This window comes from Lycium barbarum, chromosome 8, assembly GCF_019175385.1.
Source record: "Lycium barbarum isolate Lr01 chromosome 8, ASM1917538v2, whole genome shotgun sequence".
NCBI lineage: Eukaryota > Viridiplantae > Streptophyta > Magnoliopsida > Solanales > Solanaceae > Lycium > Lycium barbarum.
The window spans coordinates 10,166,822-10,192,009 of NC_083344.1; positions in this window are offsets into that span (position 1 = coordinate 10,166,822).

Here is a 25,188-nt window from a genome sequence, read left to right on the forward strand (position 1 = left end):
TTACTCCCTCCATCTCAATTTAAGTGCTTACTTTTTCTTTTTCTAAACGACAAGTTTAAGATCACAAGATTTAAAGTACAATATACATACCTCTAATTTAAGACCACACGGTTTAAAATTTTCTCTTTATTCCTTAAATTATGTGTCTAGACTAAATAAGACACTTAAATTAAAACGGATGGAGTAATTGATAATTTTACAAAATAAAAACTAATCTATTGTTACAACTTAGTACAAGTTACCCTTATTTATTAGTTAACCAAACTTGGAAAAAAAGGTCCTTTGTAGTAATAGAAAAGAGTACATGGGATGTCAAATGTCACTGGTGGCTCCAGTCATCCAACTCCCATTTTCTCTCTCACTGAACAAGAAAAAAGAAAAAGAAAATATCTTGGAAACAACACTGAAAGATTTCTCTTACATCTCAGCTGAATTTTCTTTAAAATGGCAGTAAGCTACTTTTGGTTTGCTCTTTCACGCACTAATTTAGTGCGTGAAAGGCCAAACTGTTACTTTTTGCAGTTTGGTCCTTTCACGCATGAAATTTGTGCGTGAATCTTATTTATGTGTTTTTTTTTCTGTACTACTTTGATTCAACTTTTCTTTTTTTGTATTACTTAATCGCGGATTCATTGTATTTTGGGTCATGGGCTGCTGTACTTTTAGCCATTCTTGGATTCCTTTGGTGCTATATTCGGAGATCTATTATTTTAATTTTTGTGAGCAGTCATCAGCTGTAAACTGGAACGGAGGGTTGAGCTTATGCTTCCCTTTGCTTGTTGTAATTTCTGATTTATTGATATAAAGGTCACACCATCATATTGTGATAAATTTTTTCTTTAAAAAAATCTCTTCAGAATGAAAGCCCCCAAAACTTGATGTAATTTGCAATTTAAATACATAAATTATATCGTGTTTATATTACCTCATAATCTTCACATTTCCCCCATTTATTACCTTTATCGTTAATCTTTTATCATAATTTTCTCTACTTAATCAATCAGTTTAAACTTTTGGTAATACATCATTAACCAAGGAATTGGAAAGGAAAAATAGTTCCTATTTAATCATATTATACTAAAAATGGGAAACTCTTATCTTCAAAGTTGGATTATCATTTTGCCCCTAATTAAATAGTAATCTGAACTTTTCCCTACACTAAATTAAAATCTAATTAATTATATAATTAAATAGTAATACTTTAATTACATAAAGGTAGAATTAGGAGTTGCACTTTAATTCTCCACACTTAATTCCCCAAAAACGTAATGCAATCATATTATGTTCTGGCATTTTTCATTCATTCTTTTTTGTTTGCTTCATCTTCATCTTCAAAGTAACTTTTCACAGCCTTTTACACTCTTTAATTATAGCAAATTAATTCCCTTAGCTATTGTTAGTATTAATTGTTTCTATCATTCATCTTCCCCATATTGACTTTTTCCCCATAACCTTAAGATTAAAATAAAAAGACTTAATAGTAATAGTTAATGAAAGAAAATCAAACGCATTGAACCGGAGAAATGGTGAATGAATGGTTCATCTGCCAGTAATTAATATAGGCTATATCTGCGCATATTTTCTTCAGTACTTAGAATACAACTTTTCCCTTTAAAATTTACTTTATCCCTTTTCAAATCATTCCATTAAATAAGCACGTTCTCTTCATTCATCTGAAACGGTGGAGAAATGAGAAGCTACATTTACTGGTTTAGTAATGGAGCAAATTCATCTTGATAAGGTAGAGAATATGAGAAGTTACCATTTAATGATTTAGTACTAATCCAAATTCATCTTAATAGTTGCAAGTTATACATATGAAAAGTCATTCTTCAGTGCTTATATACGAACTTAGTTGTAAGTTCAAACAAATGCTCCATGGGATAGATAGATAAATAGATACAGAAGCAGAGAATACATAGAAAAAGAGATCAGTTAGCTGAGAGTGGTGGGCAACAAAACATTAGCAAATAATGGTGTAATGATGAAGAAGCTGGATCTAACAACAACGGAAACTGATAAATAGTGTAAATATGTAGTAAAAGAATATTTTGTAAATCTTCTATTTTAGGTTAGTATAGTTTGTATCCTAATAGGACATTGTAACTATGGTATATTTACCAACTCAATCAATGAGAATAATCACAGAATTAATCTCTTTCATGGTATCAGATACTAGGGTTTCTTTTCCTTCTCTTCCGCTGCCCTAATTCTCCGACGTCCTATACCCACTTTTCCGACGTCTTCTTCTTCTTCTTCGATTTCCGTCCATTTTTCTTGCCTTCCATCAATGGCAGACACCAAGTTCCATCCTGCTTTGGCTGTCTCCAACATCAAGAATCACATCCCAATCATTCTTGAGATGGAAACGGATCATTATTCGGCTTGGGCCGAATTATTCAAACTTCATGCCCGGTCTCACCGTGTCCTTTCCCACATTCTGCCAACCGGAAAGGAGAAGGCTCCTACCACCGACGACGAAAAGGAGTTGTGGTCCACTGTGGATGCCACGGTACTTCAATGGGTATATGCAACCATCTCCACGGACTTATTGCATACAATCATCGAAGAAGACCTATCGGCAAAGGAGGCCTGGGATCACCTCTGTAATCTTTTTCAAGACAACAAAAACTCCCGTGCCGTTGCTTTGGAACATGATTTCTCTCATGTCAAGATGCGGGATTTTCCAAACGCTTCGGCGTATTGCCAACGTCTCAAGACCTTGGCTGATCAACTTAAGAGTGTGGGGGCTCCGGTGACCGACAACCGCCTCGTTCTCCAACTAGTGGCTGGACTCCCAGAGGCATACAAGAATTTGGGTACCTACATCCGCCAAAGTAAGCCTCTTCCACCATTCTCCGAAGCTCGGTCAAGTTTGTGCCTTGAGGAAAAGGCGTTGGCTGAAATGCACGATGACTCGCCCGCGGCTATGGTGGCTAATTCCAAACGTGATTTTGATGACTCTTCTCATCTGGAAAATTCTGGTCGTTCTCACCATCATCGGGGCAAAAATAACAACAAAAACCGCGGTTCTAGCGGCGGGAATAATAACGGCGGTGGCCGTGGTTCGGGCGGCGGCAGTGGCAGCTGACGCCGTGGAGGACGCCCCTCAGGTGACCAGTAGCAGTGGAAACAACCCTCCTCACCGTGGCAGTGGGGTTGGATGCCTCAGTGGGCTCCCCCTTGCCCGTATCCTACCACGCAGTGGGCTCGGCCACAGCAACAGTGGTAGCCGCCATCTTCTTCGTCTGGCCCAAGGTCGCTGGCCCAGCCTGGCATTTTGGGCTCGCGACAACAGCAGCAGGCATATGCAGCCGCGGGCCTCCCGACGCAATGGACTCCGACGGATATTGAATCGGCCATGCACACGATGACGTTGAACCAACCCGATTCGAATTGGTATATGGATATCGGAGCCACGTCCCATATGACATCCACAAAAGGTACTCTCTCGTCTTATTTTAATTTGAGCAATCGTAATACTGACATTGTTGTTGGTAATGGTAATTCAATTCCAATTCGAGGTTGTGGTCATGCTAAATTGCCTCCCCCGAACCCTCCTTTATTGTTAAACAATGTCCTTCATGCGCCAAAACTCATAAAGAATTTGATATCGGTTCGTAAATTTACTACTGATAACTATGTGAGTGTTGAATTTGATCCTTATGGGTTTTCTGTGAAGGATTTCCGGACGGGGATGGCTCTCATGAGATGTAATAGTAGGGGTGCTCTCTATCCATTGTCCACCTTCAAATTTTCCACCAATTCACCGTCGACTTTTGCTGCCTTGTCTTCTACCCGTTGGCATGATCGTTTGGGCCACCCGGGAGCTTCTATTTTGGATTTTCTTAGGCGTAATAAAAGCATTGAATGTAATAGTTCTAGTTCATCTAGTATTTGCCATTCTTGCGTTCTTGGTAAACATGTTAAGTTGCCATTTGCTAGTTCTATTTCCGAAACTTTGTTTCCATTTGACATTATTCATAGTGATTTGTGGACTTCTCCAATTTTGAGTTCTATGGGCCATCGTTATTATGTTCTGTTTTTGGATGATTTTACCAACTATTTGTGGACTTTCCCTTTGGCTAGAAAATCTGATGTTTACTCAAAATTCATGGATTTTAAGACCCATATTCTTACTCAATTTGAACGTCCTATCAAGAATGTCCAATGTGATAATGGGAGGGAATATACTAATAGTCAATTCGGAAAATTTTGTGCATCCAATGGGATATCTTTCCGTCTTTTGTGTCCTCATACATCCTCTCAAAATGGGAAAGCAGAAAGAAAAATTCGTTCACTAAATAATGTCATCCGGACTCTTCTTGCTCATGCCTCCATTCCTCCATCTTTTTGGCATCATGCATTGCAAATGGCGACGTATCTCATTAATATTTTACCAAGTAAGCTATTGGGTCACAAATCACCTTTAGAGGTCCTTTACCAACGGAAACCATCTTATTCTCATGTCCGAGTCTTTGGGTGTTTATGTTATCCCCTTTTTCCGTCTACTACTATTCACAAGTTGCACCCTCGGTCAACTCCATGTGTCTTTTTGGGATATCCACCAAACCATCGTGGCTACAAATGTTTTGATTTATCCTCAAATAAAATCATTATTTGTCGTCACGTTTTATTTGATGAGACTCAATTTCCGTTTTCCAAAATCCATACTCCGGTTCCCACCTCTTATGACTTCCTTGATGATGGCCTCTCTCCTTACTTGATCCATCATATAGCCGCCAGCCCTCCACCGCTGCCCTGTCCCCCTCCGTCGCTGCCCGTGACTCAGGACCACGCCGACCCCTCCCCACCTGGGCAGCAGCCTCCATCGTCCTCTACGCAGGACCAGTCCGCCCCTCTGCCCCACTAGCTTCCCACCACCCCGCAAAACTTGACCATTTCTCCACCTGTCTAGCCCAATACCCACACACGCATGGTCACTCATAGTCAGCGCGGGATTTTCAAACCCAAGCACCCATTTAATCTACATGCGGCAGTTACCAAGTCCCCCATACCTCGTAAACCGTTGGATGCGCTACGTGACCCGAATTGGAAATTGGCCATGGATGATGAATATTATGCTCTTATTAAAAATAAGACGTGGGATTTGGTACCCCGTCCACCTAATGTGAATGTTATTCGGTCTATGTGGATTTTTACTCATAAAGAAAAGTCTAATGGTGATTTTGAGAGGCATAAAGCCCGTCTTGTAGGTGATGGCAAAACACAGCAGGTTGGCATTGATTGTGGTGAGACCTTTAGTCCGGTCGTGAAGCCAGCAACGATCCGCACTGTCTTAAGTCTAGCTCTATCTAAACATTGGCCCATTCATCAGTTGGATGTCAAAAATGCATTTCTTCATGGCGAGCTCAAGGAGACGGTTTATATGCATCAGCCTATGGGTTTTAGAGACCCATCTCGTCCCGATTATGTGTGTTTGTTGCGAAAGTCCTTATATGGGCTTAAACAGGCACCGAGAGCTTGGTATAAAAGATTTGCTGACTTTGTTTCTTCCATTGGTTTTGCTAATAGCAGGTCTGACCACTCCTTGTTCATCTATCGCAAAGGGCACCACTTGGCTTACATTTTACTATATGTGGATGATATTATTCTTACTGCTTCTTCAGATGCTCTCCGCTGTTCTATTATGGGCCTTCTTGGCTCAGAATTTGCTATGAAGGACTTAGGTCCTTTGAACTATTTTCTTGGCATTGCGGTGACCCGTCACAAGGGTGGTATGTTTCTATCACAACGAAGTTATGCTACGGACATTATTGAACGTGCAGGAATGTCCTCGTGTAAGCCTTCTTCCACTCCGGTTGACACTAAACCGAAGGTCAGTGCCTCTTCTGGCAATCTGTGTGACGATTCCACTCATTTCCGGAGCCTTGTAGGTGCTCTTCAGTATCTTACCTTCACCAGACTGGATATTTCTTATGCCGTACAGCAGATTTGTCTTCATATGCATGCTCCACGAGATACGCATATGCTTGCTCTTAAGCGGATTATTCGGTATATTCAGGGTACTCTTGATCATGGTTTGCATCTCTACTCATCTTCAGTTACTGATTTGGTTTCATATACTGATGCTGATTGGGGGGATGTCCAGACACCAGACGCTCGACCTACTCTTTCCCGCTCTAGTGCGGAAGCAGAATATAGGGGGTTTGCTAATGTTGTCTCTGAATCATGCTGGATATGTAACCTCCTCTTGGAACTACATTGTCCGATCCCTAAGGCTACTTTAGTTTATTGTGATAATGTCAGTGCCATTTACCTGTCAGGAAATCCAGTCCAACATCAGCGCACCAAGCACATTGAGATGGATATACATTTTGTTCGTGAAAAGGTGGCGCGCGGCCACGTCCGTGTCCTTCATGTGTTCCGTCCCGATATCAGCTCGCCGATAGTTTCACTAAAGGACTGCCACAGGTCTTATTTGAAGATTTTCGAGACAGTCTCAGCGTTCGTAAACCTCCCGTTTCGACTGCGGGGGTGTGATAAATAGTGTAAATATGTAGTAAAAGAATATTTTGTAAATCTTCTATTTTAGGTTAGTATAGTTTGTATGCTAATAGGACATTGTAACTATGGTATATTTACCAACTCAATCAATAAGAATAATCACGGAATTAATCTCTTTTAGAAACAGCTAGAGGTGACTGTTCTTAAAAACACGAAGCACGAGGCCCGAGCACAGCATAGATGAAAGTTGCGTAATAGCTACTGCATACAATTCTTCTTCTTAATTAAATGACACCTTCAAGAATGTTCGGTAGCAGGATCAATGCAGAAACTTAATTAATTTTTCTAGCCTTCATCTCTGCTTGGTCTTTGTCATATGCAAATGTAGATGACTAAACTTTCTGTCACACAAGTTCCCAATTGTGATTGTTGTGTATGTGTGTGCGTTGAGCAAGTTGTGAAACAACCAGACATTGTGTAGAAATGAATACTAAAAAATAAAAAAAGTGCCACAACATTAGCAAGTTGGGATACATTCGGACATTCAAGAAATACCAAAATGGCTGAAATTTTTATACTCTTTGTTAAAATACTCTATAAATTAGTCTCTTAACATCAAGTATTAAAAAGGCAATTTACAAAGTTTATCTTTGGAATCCTTGAAAAAACTTATTGTGCGTGTAAATGCAAAGACAAATGCTCCAATTCTTTTTGTCAAGTTTTTTCCACTAAATTGAATTCCTTTCATCTTCCACTAATGGTTGAAATTACAGTTTATTGCAACCTCTGGAATATCCTTTCTTTCCGTTTTAAAAAGTTATTGCACATTCATGAATTCCAATTGCCAACTTTCTCTCATTCTTTATTTATTTGAGATAAGCAGACTTATGATTTCCTCATCTGTATTGCCAAACCTAATCAAAACTTAAGCTTATGAAAAAGTAATTTTTGGAAGTTGATGGTTAAGAAATCTGAAAATGTTTCTCATTGCTTTTTCCTTTTCTTCATCTTTTCCATCCTTTGTTTGCTAATGAAATTTCTGTTAATAATTTGATGCTTCGTCATAGTTTGCCAAAAACTTTCCCACTGATAGCTGCATTTTTAGACCTATTTCTGAATTTATTTATCTATGTTTGAATTTATTTTCTATGGTGTTTTCCCATTATTTAATTTTTCTTTTTTTGTGTGTAAAATATCAATTTATATCATTTTAAAATGTTTGTACTAATTAGCATGGGACACACGTGCAATGCACGTGTTCGAGAACTAGTACACTGATAAAGACCAACCCTCTTTCCCACTATGACTGTAACACATATAAAACAAGTTAACCAACTCGTAGACAAGTAGTAGATCTACAAGCTAAAAACACTCACAAGATAAGATAAATAAAATACTTGTCGGTTGAGAAAAAGGTGAATTATACTAGAAATTGATCGTTTTGAGATGAGAAATGATTCTTTTGTACGATCTCTTTAGCTGGAAATAAGTCACCTAGAAATCAAAATATCGATCATGCATGATAGCATTAGCTAGCTAAAGAATGACTCATGTTCGAATCATACGATATTGTTGGACTGTTGTATCTTGAATGAGACAAGTCACGATTATTACTATTTGGACCGATGAATATTTACTACAGTGAACTTAAATATATTTAAGGAATGCGAGATATTCACGCATCAGCCTAAAGAGAAATTTCGTTTTTGTTTTTTTTTCTAATTTCCAACTGCAATTGTATTTTCACCAATAGACTGTAACCATATCACTTTAGCACTGACTTAATCTATCATAACTTTCTTAATCAATCAGTTTAACTTCTCGTAATATATCACTAACCAAGGAATTGGGATCTCAAAGTTTCTACTTAGATAAAGACCAAACCCTTTTTCCCACTATCATTAACCAACTCGTAGTGAAGTAATACATCGACAAGCTAAGAACACTCACAAGATATGATAAACAAATACTTCGGTTGAAAAGGAGAATTATACTAAAAATGATTCATTTTGTACGATCTCTTTAACTTGACAATTTAATAAGTCATCTAGACATCAAATCGATCATTCATCATATCATTAGCAAACTAGAGAATGACTCATAGGAACTGCAATTACTTTTAAACATCTCCAGAACATGGAGAAATAGACAGATATAAAATAAAGGTATCTTTTCGTAATTTTCTTACTTCTCTTAATAAATCACGTAATTTAGTATTTTGGAGATTGGACATAAACTGGGCCACGTACTAGATAACACAATAACGCTATCTTATAGTAATATAAAAGCGGAAGAAGAATGGAAGTATAAGTTCAAAACATAACCCGTAATAACCAAAAGACGATATAATGTCATGGAGTCACTCTAGAATAATAATACATATGTTTGGTCATAGGCTGAATATATAACATAAATATAGATAAGATAAGGTTGAAGTGACCTCCACGGACTGATGATAGCCGGCTCACCTCAGCTACTCTGGACTGGGATGAAATCTGATGTCAAGGATCGATCGATTACTGGATCATCCTCACCTAGTCTTGCACCAAAATATCACATGTGAGTCGCAAGACCCAGCAAATTCATAGATCGACTCGCCAAGCTTTACAAAATTAATATACATGCCGAGCATAAGAAGCTAATTAAACAATATCAGATGGAATACATATAAGCATCAATATTTAAATCTCAGTTACTGAATCTATAGTGCTACACATATATGTCTCTCAAGGGACATGGAATATCGATCTATATGTCTTACCCCGTGTTCCAGAGCATCAGTCACATGGCTACCTATTTTGTCACTGTCTGTGACCGGTAATGGCTCTATCATGAAATGTTACTAACTCCGCCTGAATCATATTGTGCCCACGGTATGAATAATAATAATGTTAACTGAGTGATAAAACTAAGCTAAACAGCTAATATAAATAACGTTCATGACATGAAGCTATTGAAAGAAGCATGACAATGTAAATACACATAGTAGAACCCTCGTGATCTAAGCTCAATTCTTAAAATCTGACTTATCTAACCTATGCTTGCCCCATAGATGATTAGATAGTTTAAATGCACATAACCATCACATGCTAACAAGCTTTTTATGAAAAGCAAGCAAACGAAAGATTAAATCTCATTTGCCTTACATCTAGTAGGCTAACCTCTCTTGAGCACTAAACTCTTCTCAATCAACCTCCAATAATCTAAATCTATTCAAAAGTACTAATAACTAGTTCAAATTAGTCTATCAAAACTAATCTCATAATTTTATGATGCCCTGGAGTCAAAGTCAACTCTTGATTAACTCAAAAGTCAACCCTCGTATCAATTGATGATCAGAACCCGAAGTAATTTACATGAACACATTATTCATTAGATAAGGAACCCAAATAGATGATCAAAATCGAACTTTTGATATCAATTGCTACCTCAAATTCTCATTTACCTCTTTTAGGTTTAATATTCCCAATTTTAGCCGTTGAGTCTAGTGTGTTGGTTTTTTAAAAGATGAAGCAGCAAAAGGTTAAAACTATTCTAACATCTTGCATAGCTGTCAAGTTATGGAAGTTTTTTGCTTCTTGTGCAGGTATTCCCACAGATGGAGTTGGTCTACATCAAATGATCATGGCATGGTGGTCCGCTGAGACAAAACCAAAATTGCAACCTATTTATAGGGCAATGCCAGCAGTGATCATGGGGTCATTATGGAAGAGAAGAAACTCCATTAAGCATGGAGGATCAGTTACCTTCTACAGACTGAAACAACAAGTACAACACATCATACACCAACTAACAAGAAAGAGATTCCCATGGTTGCAGAATTTATCTGTTGATTGGGAAAATATGCATCAACACCTTAGTAGATATAAACCAAAAGTTTATTATGCTGAGGTGTTACGGAGAATGCCACCTTCAGGGAGATTAAAATGTAATACAGATGGGGCAAGCAGAGGCAATCCTGGGATCAGTTCATATGGATTCTGCATCAGAGATAGCAATGGGGATTTGGTTTATGCAGAAGCACAACAAATGGGAATAGCAACAAACATGGAAGCTGAAGCTGAGGCTATAAAATAGGCACTGAAGTTCTGCAAAGAACACAACATTCAACAGGTTCAACTGGAGACTGATTCACTTGTCCTTCAAAACATCTTACAAGATACATGGATCACTCCATGGGAACTGAGAAATCAGATTGAAGAGATCAAACAGGACATGAGAATACTACAGGTGCAGATCAATCATATTTTCAGGGAAGGCAACAAGTTGGCAGACTTTCTAGCAAATCAAGCTTTGGATCATGCAGAGATCAAAGTACATGACTTTATACTCATGCCATCAGAAGGATGAAGAATTCTGACAAATCACAACTTCCTCAACTGAGGATTAGAACAAGGAGGATTCAGCAGCTTGACAATCAACAATGATACTACATGTATGGATAATCATATGGTGTGTGCACAGATTTGGACTATCATCAAAACTGACTCATCAGGATCTCAAAGGGCATACTAGCTTAGGCATACAGGATAGAACTGGAGGACAGTTTTTTTTTTTTTTATTATTATTTTTTTTTATATTAGCTAGCTCATATTATAGACATGCTGTAATAGACTGTTTTTTACATTATGCATTTATTAATAAAAAGTTCTAACAGGCCTGGCCTGCTAGAGCACAATTTGTTTTTTAAAAAAAAAAGGTTAAAACTATTGATTAAAAATGTCTCTCAATAATTTTATTAAGCATAGGAGGGCTTTATATAGCCAATTTGATAACATACTCTGCAGAAAAATCTGCATAACAAGAATTCAAAAAAAGCAAAAATATCTCAACAAACTAACCTATCCATAGAAATTTAAAATTAAAAAAAAATTCATCCTAAACCTTAGCAACTTATTATGCTAAAAGAAAATTACTGTAGTGACTGAAGCTATTTTCAATAGTCCTCCTTTGCTTCAGTTGCTACAATTTAAAAAGTTGCTACTCAATTTCTGCTTTTGCTGTTTGTGCTTGAGAATTGTTTTTAAACTTTCTAACTTTTATAACATGGCTTTGCCTTCTTTTTCTTATTTCCTTTTCTTCTTTATTTTTCTTCTTTTGTTTTTTCACATAAAACCCAACGTCAAAGGCTTTGTCACATAAGAAACAAGTCGAAAGATCTCAAATTGGTAACAAATGTTGATTTTTCCCCATATCTTGGCTTGGTAATGAATTTTTTTCCAGAATAATAATCCATGCTTGCCAAAGTTATGTAATACATATATAGCACCAACAACATGTTCAAAATTAACATTTAAAATATGCTCAACAATTGCAATCTTGTATTCTCTAGTTTCTCATTGTGTTTATCTGTTGTAAAGATAGCAACTTTCTTTGATTTTTTAAAAACTTCAAAATAGGATTTCATCTTCACTGACCAAATATGATTGTTTTCACAAGTGGAGATTTGTTGGGTATTGAAAGAGAGACCGCTGCTTGCCATGTTTGAAAAATGGGTTAAAAATTGATATTGGTTGAAAATAGCCCCGTGCGTTGAAAATAAGCACGGGGTTAAAAAGTATTCGTTGAAAATGGTTTTCAAAAATGGTTCTTTAGATGAACACACAGATCCCGTAAGATCAATGGGGCTCTTGATACCACTGTTGGTTTTTTAAAAGACGGGGCAGCAAAAGGTTAAAAGTATTGATTGAAAATGTCTCTCAATAATTTTATTAAGCATATGAGGGCTTTAAATAGCCAATTTGATATTATGCTCTGCAGAAAAATCTACATAACAAGAATTCAAAAAAAAAAAAAAAATCTCAACAAACTAACCTATCCATAGGAATTTAAAATTAAAAAAGAATTCATCCTAAACCTTAGCAACTTATTATGCTAAAAGAAAATTACTGTAGTAACTGAAAGCAATTATCAACGTAGTGATTAAACAGTCTAAAATGCGTAGAAGTATAATATTAAGATCAATGTGGGGAATCATTACTTCAAATATTAACTTGAATCTCCACCTTTTTGGAACTCGAGCTCAAGTTATAAAAATAATTCCAAAAATGGTTGTTGTACAATCTAATATTTATATTGATACAGATCTTTCATCGTGATCGCAACGCTTAGAGCGTAATCGCGATACTAACTTTTTTTGTGCTTTTCAATAGTGGTCTCAGCCTGTGCGATTGCGCTGAACGTTTGACCGCAGTCAACACCAAAAACTCTTCTTCTCGATTGCGATCCTCCTAGAGAGATCAGGTTGGTTTAAAAACACCTATGTCCGTGATTGTGGTACAATCTGTTATATTAGTTAGTGTTGATAGATTAGCTCAAAGAAGAATGTTACTTTTTCAGGAAAAAGAGTCACTCTTTTCACAGAAAAAAAATCATTTTTTTTTTAAAAAGGCCACTCTAAAAGATGTGTGTTACAAAAAGCTTATTCGAACAGATGTGACTACTGCGAACAGACTCTTAAGGTATTATAAATAACTAGTACTGGTTCAAAAAGTATGTATAATTACAGACTTTATCTTATGTATAATTAAAGACTTTATCTTTTTCTCTCTATTGCTTTCAATACAAATCACAACATTCTGTTCTTGTGGGAAATTCGAACTAATTGCTTGGATTCGAATTTCGTAGGCTTTGTAAATCATGGAGGAATTCCACCACCATCCCTGCAACGAAGTGGGAGGCTTAAATTCCTTAAGGACAGAGATTACTCTATCAAAGCCAGATTAGTTCTTCTCCCCTTCTGAAACCTATTTTTTCTAACAATCTTAAGGAATTTAGTGGAAGAGTGGTTAACACAAGGAAATGCAATACTAAGTATCAAAGACTGTATTTAATGGTGGCATTTGTAAGGTCTGCATGCCGTAAATCACAACGTTGTTATTGCACTGTTATTCCAGAATGAAGCTAAGGCATATTGTCCGACCAATGGCCAATAGAGAGGGGAACTAAAGGAAAATCCCAATTGGAGTTTTTGAATTTGAACAGACATGATTTTCTTTAACTCCGTGTTTTACAAATTACAATGACAAAAATCTATATGGAAAGGATCATATTGATTGGATCAGGAGCGGAGCCAGAACATTTGATAAGGGGGTTCAAGAAAAAGGGACTGGATGAAAAAGGGTTAAAAAGTATTGTTACAGAGAATCAAACTCACAACTACAGGCTCAATAATGGGCACCTTAGCCGCTGGGCTGAGTTCTCCAATATGTTAAGGGGATGCAATATTAATATTTATACATGAATAAAAAAAATAACCCCATATATATAGTGCAATTTTCCGATGAAGGGGGTTCGATTGACACCCCTTGCACCCCTATAATTCCGCCCCTGGATTGGATGACACTATTTTTGTGATTCATCCTAGTGGAATGAATACATAACTGGTGGGTCAATTTTTATTTTATTAAAAGAGGAAAACCCATGTCCATTCTATACGTGTTTGACGGAGGGAATAATGCTTGAGGATTATTGTGATACAAAATACATAACTGAGGAGACTTGTACGAAGAAAAAGAGGCAACAAATCAGGATTCTACTTTCTTTACTCAAATTATTTAGTTTATATTTTATGTGATTTATGAAATTTAATTTCTACTAATATTAGAGTAGATGTTTATTATGTGATGATCTCAAATATATTTAATGTGCATAACATGAAATTGATTAGTTGGTATAGAACTTGACAGAATGCATGAAATATGTAAATGATTATCTTTAAGGTAGTAAGGCATGAATTAGACTTACAATGATACTTGAAAGTTTATACTTGAGATCATGAAATAGTATAGATATATTGGTATGGATCAGTCAAGATATACATCTTTTTATTTGATAAGAACAAAAGATGAAACTGTTGATATATAAGGGTCACAAAGGATTAGTGGCAAAGCCAATGAAAAAGAAATTAAAACCATACCAAGTGATCGAGGAGGTGAAATATTTTTCAATGAAGGATACTAATTTATTAAGATATAAGAATTTCTAAATGGAAAGTACCCAGGATAATACTACAACGACCATTGATAGTGTAGTAAGTTAGAATTATACTATGGTAATTGTGAATAAGAGTGTATTAACTCTGGACAGTATGAAACTTGTTTTTTCTTTGGATAAAGAAAAGATATTGAATCTCCTATTAAACCTAGGAGGAGTGAAAGACGAACAGAAAATAAGTATTTAAATTCAGATTTTATTTCTTCTCAAGCAAATTATGTTTTAGTTGAAGGAAGTACAAATAAAGTATTAAATAAAATACTAATATCTTGAATCTAAGTGAGGATCAAAAGATGTGAAGCAATGACTTCAGGTTGTACTTCCTGAAAATGAGAAGAAACTTATTCTAAGGTTGTTGTATGGATTAAACAATCTCCACAAAAAAAAAAAAAGCATGAAGATTTGATAAGATAATTTTATCAAATGGTTTTAAACATAACGGAGCGGGATAAATGGATTTCAGTTTTACAAAGGATTATAAAGTGATTATATATTTTTATGTTGGTGACATGCTATAAGAACTGATAAGCAAGGCATGAATGAAACTAAGAAGTTTTGAACTCTCAAGTTAAGATGAAAGATTTGAGAGAAGTTGATACTATCTCTTAGGTATCAAAATTAAAAAATGTAGTGGGGGTTTCATTTTACATGAATATTACTACATTTAAAGGTTCTTTCCAAGGTGTTTAATCAATTGGGTATTAGGAAACTTATACTCAATTTGATGGTTTTATCAATTGATTCGAACTCGGGAAGATTTATTAGTCAATAAGACTATGCTAGTGTAGTGATAATTTAATTGCACTAGATTTTGCCTTTGCTATATCGAAATATTCTCATAATCCTAGAAGTGAACATTTGAGAAGTATCATACGGATACTTGGTTATATTTAAAGGACAAAGTCTTTGGCTTATTTTTAAAATATGTGTCTTCAATATTGAAGGATTTTGTGATGCTAGTTGGATAACTAGTGTAAATGATAATAAGTTAGCGTCTGACTAGATACTATTTTGGATGGAGAAGCAGTTTCATGAGCTTCTAAGAAATAGACGGGATTACTCATTTCTTTATGAAATTTGAATTTATAGATGCGGAAGGAGAGACAAAATGGCTAGAAAAGTTATTATAAAGTTGTGACCACAACGAAAGTCAATTGTTCTCTTTGCACTGTAATAGTGAAGCAACTATGTTTAAGGCATTTAGCAAAAATGTAAAACTAGACATATTGCTTGAATCATGTATAAGACAATTGAATGTTGGTGGATATATCACCAGTTGTTTATATCATGTTGAAACGACTATGTCGGCCCAATGACGTCTAAAATACTCTAGAGAGGTATGATCATAATACTATGAGTGTTGTGGATCTAAGGCAAATTAAATTATCACAGGTAATGGAAACCTTACCTCTACTATTGCTCTACAGCAATACTAAAGATTCAAAAGGTAAAAACAAGTTACTCTGTGACTGTTAGCAAGTACTGGAATTTAGTAGACCCTTGTTGTCCGGCTCTTTCCCGAAACCCGCGCATATTGAGAGTTTACTGCCCCGGACTGTCCTTCTTTTTAAAAAAAATGAGGATGAGTACAAAAGTACTCTTAATGAAGAAACTAAAGTTTAGATTAAGAACTAAGTAAAGTCCAGGGTAAGGATTTGGTAAGTCCAAGATAAGGACTTGGTTTAAGTCTTCACCTATATAAACACTTGAAGTGGTGCCGCTTCGGTCAAAGTTGGGAGACAAACTTGGTAAAGTGTTTATGAATGGCGTAATACATAAACAGATCCTTAAACTTGGCCTCAGTTTGCTCTCCAACTTTGGATGTGCACAAGTAGGCACCTTAACTTGTCTAAAGTTGAACATATGAACACAAATGTTGACATGGCACTGATGTGGCACATAAATTTTGGAGGACCACGTCATTGCCATGTCAGCATTTGTTTTTAAGTGTTCAACTTTATACAAGTTGATGTGGCTACTTGTGCACACCCAAAGTTGGAAGGCATACTTGCCAGTTGAGGCCAAGTTTAAGGGCCTGTTTATGTATTATGCCGTTCATGAATTCAGGAGGTAGCACAAGGTCATAATTGGGTGCTAAAATTCACGGTGAACAAGTTGTGAAGTTGGTACGATTTATGTGTATAAATCCTTTCCGTCTTTGTCATTAAGGAATTGTAATTCAATAGAAATTAATCTAACTATCAATTTCGATAAGGATATGAATCGTTTATACAAGTTGAAGGTTCAAATCGAAAGAGACCTACTATATGCATAAATATCAAAAACAACATCAATCACTATCTAGGTGGGTGATTGTTATACGTTAGTTAGTGTTGATGGGTTAGCTCAGAGAGAAGAATGTTACTATTTTAGGCGAAAAAAGTCAGAAAAAGGTCACTCTAAAATATGTGTCTGTTACTGTATTGGGCTAAATTCGTAGAATATAGCTGGACGAATGCCATGATAACACGTGTCAGTAGACATGATTCATATGCAAATCAGCATTCTAAGCCTCCGGTATAGTTATAATGCCACCGAAGAAATTGAAGGGTCCGATTACTCGTAGTAATGAGATAGCACCGGTTGGTAGGCATCAATCTTGTCATGCCTAGAACCATGGCTTGGGCGTAACACGACATTCGGTGCCTAACTGCATATGACCGAGCGAACCAACTGACTGACTGGATCAACATGTGGTATCACAACATACTGAATGCGAAAATAAAATAACACATGCTGATATACTGTAAGTCTGAATGATATAAATCAAAGTGCAGAAACACTAATATAAGTCTGAAACATATCTGTAGCCAACATTTCTTAATGGAAAGCCTGTGACTCTGTCTGGTTGTTACTCTAGTCTATAAAGCCTTTAATAAAGTACTGAAAATACGGATTGTCTGTAAATACTGAACGACTAAACATAAGAGTAATACCCCGGAAGAAGTAGGCTCACCAAATAGCTGATACGTGAATTCTAGTAAGCAGAATCGTCAACCTATAAACTAGCACCTGCATCATGAAATGCAGGCCCTGGGCAAAAAGGGACATCAATACATTTGAATTGTACTGGTATGTAAAACCAACTGAAAGAAAGAATTGCTGAGGGATGCTTGGGAAAGGGGCAACCCAAATCAATAAACATAGTCACATGAACATATATATGAAACTGGAAACTGTAACTGAAACTGACACTGAACATAAGTACTGCTTATCCTAAATGAGAACTCACCTGTTTAACTGAATAAATAAGATTCGGTTATCCTAAGTACTGCTTATCCCAATTCTCATTCTCTTGCTTCTAGATGATCCGACAATATCAAGAGGATTACATTTTTCAAGTACAATCCTCTTGAATTCGAGTTCTATGGTTTCCACGTCCAACAATAATGTTCCAATCACAACTCTATCGATTTGAAGGGTTTACTCAAGTTAGATAGGGATTAAAGACTTGAAATCAACCTAGAATCATCATAGAACTTACCTTGGAGGGTTCTTGAGGCTTGGGACTTTTTCCTTCTCGCCTTAGGATGATTTTTTTTTTTTGTGATGAGAGGTGTTAGGAAAATAAACCCCAAGCTTAAATATAAGAAAAACGCGAAAATCCAACTTTTAACCCGAAAAACTCGATCCATGCGCGTTGGGCCCGTGACGCATGGACAACACGCAACCCCCTGCAGGTTTCTGGTCAGATAGGGTGTTTTCCTAAGATGGTCCCTCGACCCAGGGCCAACACACGCCTCCCCACGCGCTACGCGAAGCCAACACGGGTGGCCCGTGTCTGCTTCGGCGTAGTGTTGGGTAAAATGAGCATAACCTCTTCTACAGAGCTCCATTCGGGCTCCACAATATACTGTTGGAAAAGTGTTTCAATGGTCTACAACTTTCATGTATTAAGTTTTTTCAAATTCCCAATGTAATTTCACGAAATCTGGCTGGAAGGCAGACTTGCTGTAAACTTAGTTGATTCTATTGAATCTTAAGCACCTCACTATTGCTTGATTTCAAAATAACTATTTCCACCCAAACTCATCCTGGTAGTTCACATGTATAAAATGATACATTAGTACTCATTTAACACATCCACACCTATTCCGAATTTACAGAGTGTTACAGTGACGCGTGGCCAACGTGCATGGCCTGTTGCTCTTAGCATTTTTGTGATGCTCATAACTTCTTGCTCCGATCTCTGTTTGGCCCGCTCTTTATATGGATGGAAAGGTATTTCCACGCTATAACTTCCTTTAAGGGCACTTTTTCAAATTCCCAACTAACCAAAGGGTTATGGTTACCCCAAGTAGGCCCTTTGGCCACTTTCGCAAAAACGTGAAACCTTCTAAATTTCATTTTACTTTATTAATACGAGTCGTACCTTAGTTTGAGGGCGCGAGATGTTACAGGTCTACCGTTACAAGTAGGCCTTCCACCTTCCACGGGACATTAATAGGCTTTGTTGCCCTCTTTATTGTCTACCATTATTGTGGCATTAATACACATTATTAAAAGGGGCACAGTTCGTGGAATGCGTACCCCTGGTCCTAATTATAGATAAGACTTATCATTCCATTATAAAGGACACAAAATACAAAAGATATACACAACAGAAATTTCACACTTGCATTGTTCTTAAGTTTCTCTATTATTTTAAGATCTAATAAGGTCCAAATTAGTAGCTTGAGCAGAGCTACTAGTTCGGAGCTACATCATGGCTCAAACTATTCTTAACTACTTACTTTGCTTATATTTCATTCATTTCGATTTAATTACCAATTATAATGCTTTTTCTGGTCACTTTGGTCCACCTGTCCTTGACCACATTCACAAATTCAGCTGAACCAATTTCCAGCCAAACAGTTTGGTGCCCACCGTGGGGCCAAGACAGTTGTGGTAATCACTTTGACCACAATTTTTTTACAATATCGTCGTAAAATCCATTTTTTGCCTTATCATTAATTTCATGTATGTCAGGAGTTAACGACAACATGAATGTTGGAAATAATTCGGGCAACAATCAGCTCAGTCCAGATGGCCTGCCTCTCTGTGATCCTGCAGAAGTTCTGCTGCCCTAGAATATAGACGGGCTAACATTAAGAGATGGGCAGGTACACCCAGCCACAGAGGAAGAAACCCTCATCGACGAAACTCCCGCGGAGACGATGCAGATCTTAAGGGAACAAAGTCATGCGATGAGGGAAGAAATGGAGAAAATGAGACAAGTCATCACTTCGCTTACATCAAAACCCCCGGGCAGAGTTGTGGCTCCCAGTACAACACCTTTGACCCCAGGCAATGGGAACGTTACCATCAGCAGCGGACATATGGTGGTGAGAAATGGAGATGTATCAGGAAGTGAGCCCGACCTGGAAGATCCTTTCCAAGCACAAGTCCGACAGTTCATGAGAGAATCACCAGCAAAGTGGATCAGATCGTCAAATAAGTCGAGAATAATTCTAAAGAGTTTCAAAGGCGACTGAGTGAAATTCTTGGGGCTTCTCCGGTCGTGGAGGGTCTAGACGCCAAGAGGCATATCCAGTTGACGTACAAACCTGAGGCCATGTCGAAGTTGATCCCAAAGTAATTTAAGATGCAAGATATTCCCAAGTATGAAGGGACGACGGACCCGCAGGAGCATATCATGGCCTATACAATGACGGTCAAAGGGAATGAGTTGAAGGAAAAAGAAAATGAGTTGGTCTTGGTCAAGAATTTTAGAGAGACCCTCGCCTGAGGGGCTTTAACGTGGTATTCCCTGCTGCCTGAGCATTCAATCACCTCGTTCGCCATATTGTCCAACATGTTCATCAAGGCGTACGTAAGGGCAATAAATGTGAAGACCAGAATGCGAATATCTTCTGCATCTCATAGGGAGAGCCAAAAAATCTTTGAGATTTTGTTACCTGGTTCCAGAAGGAATGCATACTTCTGCCTGCGGTACCGGATAAGTGTAACGACCCGTTCGGTCATTATTGTGTTTTTGACCATTTTGCCACCCTTGACCCTTCCCCGAGCCCTATTAGTACTATTTTTACCTGTGGGGATAGGTGGCACGATTCCTTAGGCATTTGGGTGAGTCTTGACTTGACTTTTAGAAAAATTAGCTTTTAAGTGAAAACCGTTTGATTCATAGTTGACTTTTAGGTAAGCGGACCTTTTTCGAAATTTTGTTGAATTGAAGAGGTCCGGATGATCATTTGTGACTGATTGGTGGGTTTAGTTCGGTTCCCAATGCACTCAGGTGTGTTTTGGGACTAGTGTTGGAAAGTTGGTTTTAGGGTTTTGGGGGTTGACTTGGTCAACAAGACCCCCGTTGGGAAATCTGAGGCCAAGGGCGAGTTTGTAGCCCGTCTTTATGTATATCTACATATCTAGTTTGTGTGTATAGGGCCTCGGGTGATAATTAGATTTCGGAATGAGTTTGTGGTACTTGAAATTAATTCTGGTTTCTGGTGTACCGCAATAGTGGTACCAGTACAGTAATAGCGGTGGCCACGCCGCACAAGTGACTAAGTGCATTTCTGGGTAACCGCTGTAGCGGTGGGGTGAGAGCTGAAGAGGGACCGTTAGCGGTCCCGTGATCGCGGAAGCGGTTGAGGAGCAGTTTCTTCATTTAATTGCTTTATAGAAACCCTAACCCTTATGTCATTATTCTATTCTCATAACCTTAAGCTTTGGAGGCGAATTTAAGAGTTTTGGGGCATATTCTTCATTAAGGTAATTCTCTTGGTCTTAGATTCCACAAGTTAGTATTCCTAATCACGATCCAATGATAGAAATCTATATAATCACAGAGGGATTAAATGGGTTTTCATGAAAGTTTCTTAAAAAGGAGTTTAGACTTTCTATGTTGATTATGTTGATGAAATTGGCTAAGGTAATCATAGAATCTGATGTATTCAATGTTGTTAGGCTTATAGCATCCATTATTAGAGGTTAATTCTTGAATTGAAAAGCTAGGGTTTATACCCAAATTTGGGGGTTTTGCCTAGAATCCGAATTTAAGTGATTTGTTAGTTTTTCTAGCTTATAATTGATGGGAGTTGATCACCTAGAACATTAATTTCATGTTGAGACTTATAGATTCCTTATTCCATCTTTCTAGTTCATAAACCCCATTCCATATGTTGGGATTTGGGTCTTGAATAGAAGTAAGGTTTGGATGATGTTCTTCTTGATTCTAATTTCATGATTCAGATATGATTAGACTTCCATTATCTCGAGGCTCAAAGGAAGGGAAAGATTAAGGTTTGACTATTGGAGACTTTGCTGTTCGGCTTTCCAAGTAGGTTATGGTTTACCTTATGGTGAGAATTCGATTAACGAAGCGCATGTTTAGATGATATTGTCGGAGAATGCATGTAAACCTTCGGGTATAAAGTTGGGTTGGATATTGTCTTAGGTTGGGCCTTGTTGTATGATTTGGGGGCTAGCCACCTCGTTGTGTTGATTTACTTACCTTGTTCTATTTACTTATTGGCTCGTTGCCATGTTGAGACATTGAGTAATTGTAACTAGTGATATATCATGACTATGATATTGCAGTACTTTACTTGATTGGTATTGACATGAGATTGTGATTTCATTGTAGCTTATTGTGTGGCCTTATTATTAATATTACTTGTGTGCCCTGTGTGGTACTGTTTGGGATTGAATTGGTTGTTGATATTACATTGCATCGTATTCATACTCATTTCCATGACTCATTGTTATTGCATGGTTATGGTACTGATGATGATAAGTGAGAGAGTGTAGCCTCCGAGGTTTCTGCCGGAGAACGTAAACGAAAGATGAGAGTCTGTGATGACTTCGCGGGTCCCCTATGGGTTGTGCTGCTGAGATGTGATGTTCCATCATCGAAATACATATGTACGGTGCATATGCATTGCATTCATCATACATACATTATTGCATTACATTGTACCTTTTTGTTTCCTGTGATATGTTGTGATACGACTGTGATATACTGCTTCGGATTGGTTATACTGAGACTTGGCACAGTCGGGCTTAGATGCTATAACATAGGTGATGACTGCTGTGATATGATTGTGATGTACTAGTTTGGATTGATTATACTGAGACTTGGCACAGTTAGGCTTAGATGATATAACATAGGTGATCACTGTTGTGATATAATAGTGATGTACTCGTTCAGATTGATTATACTGAGACTTGACACAATCGGGCTTAGATGCTATAACATAGGTAATGACTGTTGTGATATGATTGTGATGTATTGGTTCGGATTGATTATACTGAAACTTGGCACAGTTAGGCTTAAATGCTATAACATAGGTGATGATTGTTCTGCTATGATTGTGATATACTAGTTCGGATTGATTATACTGAGACTTGGCACAGTTGGGTTTAGATGCTATAACATAGGTGATGACTTGTACTCTGTTGGTTTACGTGTTTATCTTTCTTTGTCGTTTTTATAGACGTTAACTAGTCTTAGTCGGCCTATGATACCTACCAGTACTGTTGTTCGTAGTGACCTGCACTTGCTGCATTCTTTTATGAAAACAGAGTATCAGGTAGCATCGACTTCTACTCCTCGTGGCTGATATTCGAGGATTACTGATTCGAGTCCTCCAGGGTGAGCATGAGGACGTTCGTTGCCCGAAGACACTTCCTATCATTATGTCTTTATTTCTATTCTGAGACATGATCTTTGAGAATAATTATGTATTATTATAATTCAGACTTGTAGTATTTAGTTAGATACTCTTGTATGACTAGACCAGATACTGGGGTGGATTTCATTTACTTATGCATCTTCTTTATATTATTATCGTGAGACTTACGTTATTCTAGCTTCTTCCGCTTTATTTATGTTTTTATGATTGTTGGGATGAGGGTTCGCTTACCGAGATGAAAAAGGTAGGTGCCCGCATGACTTAGTAAAAATAGGTCGTGACAATAAGTGGGCTGCCGAGGCTTTCACCGAGAGATTGAATACCTTAAGTTCGGATGCTTCCCGGAAACTCAAAGAAAATCTCTGGGAGTTTCAGGCTACTACATGAAAAGATGTTCACAACAGGTATGAGTCAAAAATCCAAGTAGAAGACGACGTACGACTCCAGTTCGGGAACTCCCCGCTAAGGTGGACAGGGGCTCTGGACTAGATCAGAGTTCTTCGAAGAATCGTTTCCAACCTTATCCTCCCCCAGAAGCAGCTGGTGATGGTCCAGGCTACCGATCGCTGAAAAACCGAATGCACACAAGAACCAAAATAAGAGCAATTCTTCCGGGTTCTCTTCAAATGGGACAGAATATTCGAAACTTTCAGATTACAACTTTACCATTGATGAAGCACAAATGGTGGTCGTACTAAAGACCCATCCGACATCGCTCCACCTTAAACCTCTGCGATCCGATTCTAACACCAGGGATCAGACAATGTGGTGTAACTTCCATGGGACTCATGGGCATAAAACAATGGATTTCAGACATCTTCGGGAGGAGGTGGCGAACATGCTCAACAAGGGCATCTTTGGGAATTCTTAAGTGAAAAGGCGAGAAACAATTACGGGAGAGTTGATCTGCAGAGGAGAAGAGCACTCCTGACGCCCATCTACATGTTATCAACATGATTTTTGTCAGATCCATGATCGCCGGCACCAGTTTCACTACTTCCGAGAAGATGAAGATCTCGGTAACACGGGAAAAGAAGACTCGAGAACTCCTAAATAAAGGTACGATTACTTTCTCTGACGAGGGTGCAGCACGCGTCACTTTGCCGTATAACGATGCCTTGGTTATCACCGTGTTTATTGACTGCTTCCAAGTAAAGTGTGTAATGGTCGATTCAAGAATTTGAGCTAACATTATCCGCTAGAAAGTAGTGGAAGAGTTGGGACTGCTAGAGAAAATCATACCTGCCACAGGGACCCTTACTGGTTTCAACATGTCCAGTGAAACTACTAAGGGGGAGATTGATTTTCCTGTGGAAGATGGACGAGTTGTCAAATAAATTATAATGCAATCATTGATAGGCCATGGCTCCATGATATGAAGGTGGTGCCCTCAACTCTGCATTTATTGTTGAAGTTCCCTACTCTAGAAGGGATTAGGTAGATAGGAAATGAACAACCGACAATAAAGGAGATGTTTGCAATTGAGGAGCCTAAAGTAAGCGAAGCAGCCACAACTGACTAATAGCAATCACAGGAGTTGAAACCCATCTCGGAGGCGCTTCAGCAATCTACTCTGGAAGAGAAAAGTGAGATGGGCCTGGAAGATGAACCTGAGGACGAGTACAGAGTTCCGAGATATTTTCAGCCACCTGATGACTCCGACGCCACCAAATCCACGACCGAAAAAACTCAAGCAGATTTCCTTGCATCCGGATCTACTGGAAAGAAAGTATACATGGGCAGGGGTCAACCCCGGAGCTCAAGGGACTATTTCTTAATTATTTAAAAGATAACAGTGACTGTTTTGCTTAGTCCCACAAAGATATGGCAGGTATATCCTCCGAGGTGGCGACCCACAAGCTTGGACTGGACCTCAACTGCCCACCTGTACACCAAAAGAAGCGGCCCATTGTTGATGTCTACAACAAGTTTGTGAAGGAAGAGGTATCCCATTTGCTAAATATAGGATCCATCCGAGAGGTCAGGTACCCGGATTGGTTAGCTAATGTAGTCTTGGTACCAAAGAAATGAAATAAATTTAGGATGTGTATTGATTTTAAAGATCTTAATAAGGCATGTCTGAAAGACTCAT